This window comes from Gymnoscopelus braueri (assembly GCF_963280865.1).
Source record: "Gymnoscopelus braueri genome assembly, chromosome: 22".
Lineage (NCBI taxonomy): Eukaryota > Metazoa > Chordata > Actinopteri > Myctophiformes > Myctophidae > Gymnoscopelus > Gymnoscopelus braueri.
This window is the reverse complement of record NC_137624.1, coordinates 37,802,197-37,809,654: the sequence shown is the minus strand read 5'-3', so window position 1 is coordinate 37,809,654 and position 7,458 is coordinate 37,802,197. Positions and strand designations below refer to the sequence as shown.

Genomic DNA, 7,458 nt, shown 5'->3' with positions numbered 1-7,458 from the left:
AGAGAATGTAAAGGAACTACTGGCAGTAGAAACACAGCAGATAATGTAAAGGAACTACTGGCAGTAGAAACACAGCAGAGAATGTAAAGGAACTACTGGCCGTAGAAACACAGCAGAGAATGTAAAGGAACTACTGGCAGTAGAAACATAGCAGAGAATGCAAAGGAACTACTGGCAGTAGAAACATAGCAGAGAATGTAAAGGAACTACTGGCAGTAGAAACAGAGAGCAGGAAGATCTGCCTCAAGCTCTATGCCAAGAGAACTAAAGTATCTGTATTTAACACTGCCGTTTTTACCACTGCCGACGGGACAGTGCTCGAGGTAGTCGAGGACTTCAAAGGACTTTTACTTTTACTTGTACTTTAAGTATTTTTAAAAGCATGTACTTTTGAATACTTAAGTATATTTAAAAGCAATTACTTTTTTACTCTTACTTGAGTAACATTTTGACTGAGCTACTTTTACTTGTAGTGGAGTAAATTTGACCAGGGGTATCTGTACTCTTACTCAAGTACTGGGGTTGAGTACTTTGTCCACCTCTGTTCACAGCCTTCCTAGACACGTACTTGAGTAAAAGTAAAAGATTTGTCTTGGAAATGTACTTGAGTGAACATAAAAAGTATTACAAAAATCTAATACTCAAGTTAAGTACAAATACTCAAAATATGTACTTAAGTATAGTAATCAAGTAAATGTACTCTGTTTCTGTCCACCACTGCTTAAAAGTGAATATCTCTGACTGTGTGATTGCATACACTGACCACACCCCCCAAGTTGGTGGTTTGGGGGTCCTTCCCAGACAATCCAGGAGTACAGAAGGTGATGTGGTCGAAATCAAGGAGACCCCTGCAGGATCCAGGAGGGTTGGCAGCCCTGCCATGGTAGCAGTTGATATGCCAGATTGCTATAGATTTGGAGGAGTTTTCCCTTTCTGTCAAGAAAGGTCTATCTGCTGTTGGCAACATATGAGCCAAGATGTGATAAGCTTTAATATGTGATCCGTTCATTTGAGTAATAGGTCGGGTGGGTACGATCCTCATTCATGATCAGGTTTTCCTTGTGTCAAGCATAAGTTCGATATGTCTATATGTCTAGTTTAGTCTTAGTTTTAGTCATCACAGCTTAGTTTTTATTCAGTTTTCATTTAGTTTTCGTCTGTGAAAAAAAGGTAGTCGACGAACATTTTTTGTCATAGTTTTAGTCGACAAATTCAACACTGCCTGAGAGAAGAGATGTGTCGAGAATGTCTCCAGAAGATCTGAGGCCATGGGATTTCAAACATATCTGAACAGGCTTGTTGACAGAATATGAAGACAGCAGGAGGGGGATTTCAGATGTTGTATAATGTCCTCCGCGTTTTCACGATCGATCAGATCAAATTGTGTCATGAATTAGTTATCAGTGTTATGAGTTGTGAATTATTGATTTATTTTTAAGTGGACGCACACATATTCTGCACCTGATTGTGGAGGCGTTGACCGCTTGTCTAATGTTTTGGGAATTTGTAAAGTGAAGTAGGAGGCAAATTCATTGCCGGCTCTGGTGGATAACCTCCCTAAGGGCCCCCCCTTTGATATCAGAGACTACTTGGCAGTGGTGTAAAGTAATCAAGTACTGTACTTAAGTACAATTTTGAGGTATTTCTACTTTCTTCAATGTTCAATACTTTTACTTCTACCCCACTACGTCTCAGAGGAATATATTGTGCTTTTACTCCACTACAATTATATGAAAACTTAAGTTACTAGTTACTTTGTAGATTTGGATTATTATTACAAAACACACATACTAACCACTTCAGCCCTATATATATTTCGGCCATTTGAAAGTAGCTGATCTACAAGCTCACGATGCGACACACTGTGAGCTTGTAGATCAGCTATTTTCAAAGGATTTTTGTATACATTTTGAACTTGTGAAATGGGACATTCCGCACAATGAGCACTTTTACTTTTGGTACTTTAAGTATATTTTGATGCCGATACTTTTGTACTTTTAGTCGAGTGAAAATACGGAACTTTACTTGTAACAGAGTATTTCTACAATAGGGTATTGCTACTTGTACTTAAGTAAAACATGTGAGTAGCCTACTTCTTCCCTCACTGCTAATTGGTCTGTCCTGACAACAGTGGCATACAGAGCATGTTCTTGTTTTTGCGAGTGATGTCAGAGAAGAAGCATGCACACACACACACACACACACACACACACACACACACACACACACAGCTCTTAGAGCTTATCTGGCCCAAGCCACATTATCTAATAATTCAGTTAGCCCCACTCTCTCTCTCTATCTTGCCCTTGCCAATACTGTACAGTAGCCCCTCCTCACTGTATGATCGTCTCGAACTTGAAAATAAGCTTAGTCATGGTGGCCTAGTTTTTGGTTGTTATACAGTAACTTGCAAAAAAAAACGACAGGCGTTACATTTTCAAACAAACGCTCATGATTCAATAACTATAAATCGCACGGCTTGGTACAAATGTCACATTTAGTTAAAGGGACAGTTCACCCCCAAAAAATGCCTTTTTTTCTATCGATTAGTCACCCCATGTGCACAGAGACTTGATTCATGGATATGTTTTTGTTTTTGTCGCATTCCTAAGCCAATAATTTGATGACCGGCAGCGGTTCCGGTAGGAGACCCAAAGAGTCTCCTTTGTGTCTCCTATCGGAACCGCTGCCTACCGGTCCGCTGGTCATCAAATTATTGGCTTAGGAATGCGACAAAAACGAAAAAAAACATATCCATGAATTCAAGTCTCCATCGATAGGAAAAAAGGGTGAACTGTCCCTTTAATGCATGTTTACCACTGTACCCCGCTGACCTGTGCCACACTGACTGACTGCCATCCAGACACCACACCCTCTTTGCAAAACGTATTAAAGCTGTTACTCTGCCTAGTCTTTCATTTGATCCTCTCTGTCCAACATGATGCATCTGCTCATACTGATCCTTGGATTTATGCTTCTTCCTGAAGGTAAGGCTTTATTCATGTAATTATTACACCCAAACGTTGTCCGCTATCTCATTTTTTTAAATCCTTTTGAGAGATTTACTTTTTTACCTAAATTATGCAATAATAATAATCCTAATAATCACCGTACCTTAATAATATACATGCAAATGCCACAATGTCGAGGTCATTTCAGTGCGATCCACAACTTCTCTTTTTTGTTGACACTGTCACTCGCATACGTACAGTACATAGCCTGGACAGACTTTTGTGTACTGTATTTGTAATCCAGTGGTAGTAAAATTACTTCATTTGTTTTACTTAAGTAAAGTTTGACTTTTACTTGCAACAGTATTTCTACATTGCAGTATACTATTGACACTTTTATTTGAGCATCAAAATATACTTAAAGTACCAAAAGTAAAATTACCCATTATGCAAAAGTGGTAAATAATGTAGCATCACAATCATTTTAACCACTTAAATAGCAGATCTACCACAAAAATTGCACGAAAAAGTTTGACAACTACTGCACTACTAGGGTGTGGCAATTGCCATCTCTGGGACCCCAAGTTATGCCCTGGATTGTAACCTGTGGTGTAAAGTAACTAAATACATTTACTCAAGTACTGTACTGAGTATTTCCAAATTTCAGTACTTTTACTTCTACTCCACTACATCTCAGAGGATTATTAACCACTTCAGCCTTATACATTTCGGTCATTTAATATAGCCGATCTGCAAGCTCACAATGCGTCGCGATTGTGAGCTTGTAGATCTGCTCTTTTCAAAAGATTTGTATACATTTGAGAAGTTGTGAAATGGGACATTCTTGCATAATGAGTACTTTCTTCTTTTGGTACTTTAAGTACATTTTGATACCAATTCTTCTGTACTTTTACTTTACTCGTTGTAACAGAGTATTGCTACATTGCAGTGGTTGATACTTTTACTTAATTAAAACATTTGAGTATTTTTCCACCACTGATTGTAACCTGTATGACGTTGTCTGCCTGTTGTCTCAGCCTCTGCCTTCCAGTGTTACACGTGTAACTTGACTGACACCAACACCAACAACGACAACTGCCTCAAACCTAATAGTTGTCCTCTTGCCCTTTTGATGAAGGTGCAATGCTTCTCATTCAAAGGTAATAATCATATGGCTTCCTAATATGGCACATTTCTACCCAAATATGTCACATTCCTCAGCTCAGAAAGTTTTATTTCCTTGTTTTTTCTAGACTTTGAATATTAAAGGAGTAGTTACACACCCCATGAAGAGATCTTTTTGTGTTTTTCTCGCAATCCTGAGTCAATAATTTGATGGGTCATCGGTCAGTAGTAGACTAGATTGTGTAATTGATAGAAAAAATGTTTTTTTGGGGGGGAGAACTACTCCTTTTAGAACACCACTGCATATTTTCCCCAAAACTATTTAAATCAGGGGTTTTCAACTGATTTTGACCCAGGGACCACTATCCTGACTATGAGCAACCTGGGGACCACCACTATTGTGCGTGGTGGGTCCATCATAGACCCACCCCACACAATAGTGGTGGGGGGTTCATGCACCACAGGGAGCTGGAGAAATTAGCTATAATATCAATATAATATATCTAATAAAATACAGTGATTTTGTTTGAATATGATGGAATATGATTAAGGATTACTGTGATTATGGTAAGCTCACATTTCATATCACACATACAATACAGTAAGAACTCCTGTAAGTTATTAAAAGTAAAAAAAATATATATATATATATATATATATACATTTTAATGCATGGCCAGGGACCACCTGCAATACCTCCGCGGACCACCGGTTGAAAACCCCTGATTTAAATAGTAAACAAAAAAGCCTCAGATTTAAAATGTTTATATGTGCAGTAGGTCTAGAGCGTTGGTTCTCAAAGTGGGGTCCGGGGACCCCCAGGGGTACTTGAGGGGGTTCCAGGGGGTCCCCAGCTAAATGGACCCTTATGGGTCTGTAACTCTGAGAGTGTACAAATGGAACCAAATGGACCCTAACGGGTCCATTTGGTTCCATTTGTACACTCTCAGAGTTAAATTAACATTGATTATACAATATGAACTGGGGTCCCAGAGGTATAAATGCCATTAAATGGGGGTCCGTAGCCTAATGCATGTTAAACTGGGGGTCCTTGAAATTAAAATGGTTGAGAATCACTGCTAGAGAGCCGTAAAAACCTTCTCTTATGGGAGTCCTTGGCTTATCTTTTCAAATGGGGGTCCGTGGGGTAATAAGTGTCAATTTGGGGGTCCTTGACATGAAAAAGTTTGAGAAGCACTGGTCTAGAGGTCCACTCGGCAGAGATCGTGCGGGGAACTCAATGGCTATAGTAGTCCTCAGGGTTGTTGTGATTCCATTGGCTAACTTTCCTTTATCACAACAGTGTTCGCACATTGTTGTATTTCTGGGAGAGTATTGGAGGTTGGTCGTTGGTCATGTTTGGGTGTATGTAATCTGTGGGTACTTTGTACCAGTGGTGGAAAGTGCGTTTACTCAAGTACTGTACTTAAGTACCATCTTTAGGCATTTTTACTTTACTTGAGTATTTTCAATTTTCAATACTTTTACTTCTACTCCACTACATCTCAGATGCAAATATTGTACTTTTACCCCACTACAAATATTTGAAAACTTTAGTTACTTTGCTGATTTAGATTATTATTACAAAACATACATTCAGCCCTATATAAATTTCGGCCATTAGAAAATAACCGATCTACAAGCTCACAACGCATTGTGAGCTTGTAGATCTGCTATTTTCAAAAGATTTTTAAACATTTTATGCATTTGAAACTTGTGAAATGGGACATTTTGCATAATGAGTACTTTTATTTTTGTACTTTAAGTAAATTAATATATATATACTTTTTCCACCGCTGCAAAGTACAAACGGTAATATGTTTGTACTTTTAAAAGGAAGAAAAGAGAGATATATATATTCCAGGGTTGGGCCCGACAAGCCTAGTGCTTCTCCCTAGCCCTTGTACGGACACCACAGTTGGACACTGCTGGGAAAATAGTGGCGATTTGTGAAACGTACTTCACTACTTTGTGTGTGTGTGTGTGTGTGCGTGTGTGCGTGCGTGTGTGTGTGCGTGCGTGCGTGCGTGCGTGCGTGCGTGCGTGCGTGCGTGCGTGCGTGCGTGCGTGCGTGTGTTCGTGTTCACAGAGAAAGGCGCGGTAGTCGCGAAGGGCTGCGTCCCAGAGCTGCAGTGTTCTTTGATGAAGAATCTTCTGCCGTTAGACCTGTCGAATCAGCTGGGAGTGACTTGCTGTGATGGTGAATTGTGCAACGGTGCCACAACAAGCACCGCAGTGAGCCTCTTGCTCCTTCTAGCCCCTGTGCTCTCTGTCGCTGCTCTGTTCAGCTGAAGGGGAGCCGCACTGGTTCAGTTTGCCCCTTGACCTCTGTAATGATCTCTTACTGCTATATCCATCCACACCGTATCTAGCTATCCAGTACCCGCATTTTTCTGTCATTTACCAGTGGATTCTAAGTTTAATTCTGTTTTATCTATTTTTTATCTGATTTATCTAGTTTTATTCTGTATATTAACCCATTAAGACTTGAGGCCGATTCTACAAAATGCCTTCGAAATCAGTAGTCCTCAAACATTTTCGTAATTCAAAATTATTCAGCACTTTCAAGTTTTTTTTCAAAAATAGCAGATGTACAAGCTTCGTGCCACACTGTGAGCTTGTATATCTGCTATTCTTTGAATAGCCAATGCTAAAATCCAGTGGTGTAAAGTAACCAAGTACATTTACTCAAGTACTGTACTTAAGTAAAATTTTGAGGAATTCTAGACTTTCCAGAGTACTTCTACTTAAGTAAAACATTTGAGTACTTTTTCCACCACTGCTAAAAAAAAAAAACTGCTCGAAAATGACACAGATGCTTCCCTGGTCTAAATGGGTTAATAAGAAACCTTCTCTGTGTGCAGCATCAATTTGTATTAGCAGTATATATATACGTACAAATAACATTATGTGAGAGATCAACATATAGTCTCACTTCCATACTAGGCAGGCTACTAGAGGTTTTATAGTTGAAGGCAAGTAAAAACAACTACTAAATATGCATTAACAATTATGCAAATGTCAATTAACTGACCTGATCAGATGCAATGGAATGTAATTTGATGTGTTTTGATGTTTTTTATTTATTTTTTACTTGACTTTTATTCATCTTTAAAATGCTTTTTATTAAAGGAGAATTTCGGCCAACATTTTTCTTACTTTTTGATGATGTTATCAAGAGTCTAGCTAGACGAGATTTCACGTTTTTTTATTTTTTTTTCTACTGTACCACTCGTCCTAGGATATCATAACATCATAAAAAAGGTAAGAAAAACGTTGGGTGAAATTCTCCTTTAAGACTTACGCACAATAATGTTTATAAGAGCTTTATTAATAAGTGATTTGTCTTGTTATGCTATGTCTTTTTTTTCTTTCATATGCA

At 38.7% G+C, this 7,458-nt stretch overlaps 1 long non-coding RNA gene across 1 annotated transcript; it reads left to right on the top strand.

The window, feature by feature from the left end:
- Positions 1-2,833: 2,833 nt before the first annotated feature.
- Positions 2,834-7,065, top strand: LOC308078023. Its single transcript, XR_013932485.1, has 3 exons — positions 2,834-2,987; positions 3,989-4,111; positions 6,166-7,065. It is a non-coding gene; the product is annotated as an uncharacterized lncRNA (long non-coding RNA).
- Positions 7,066-7,458: the final 393 nt, after the last annotated feature.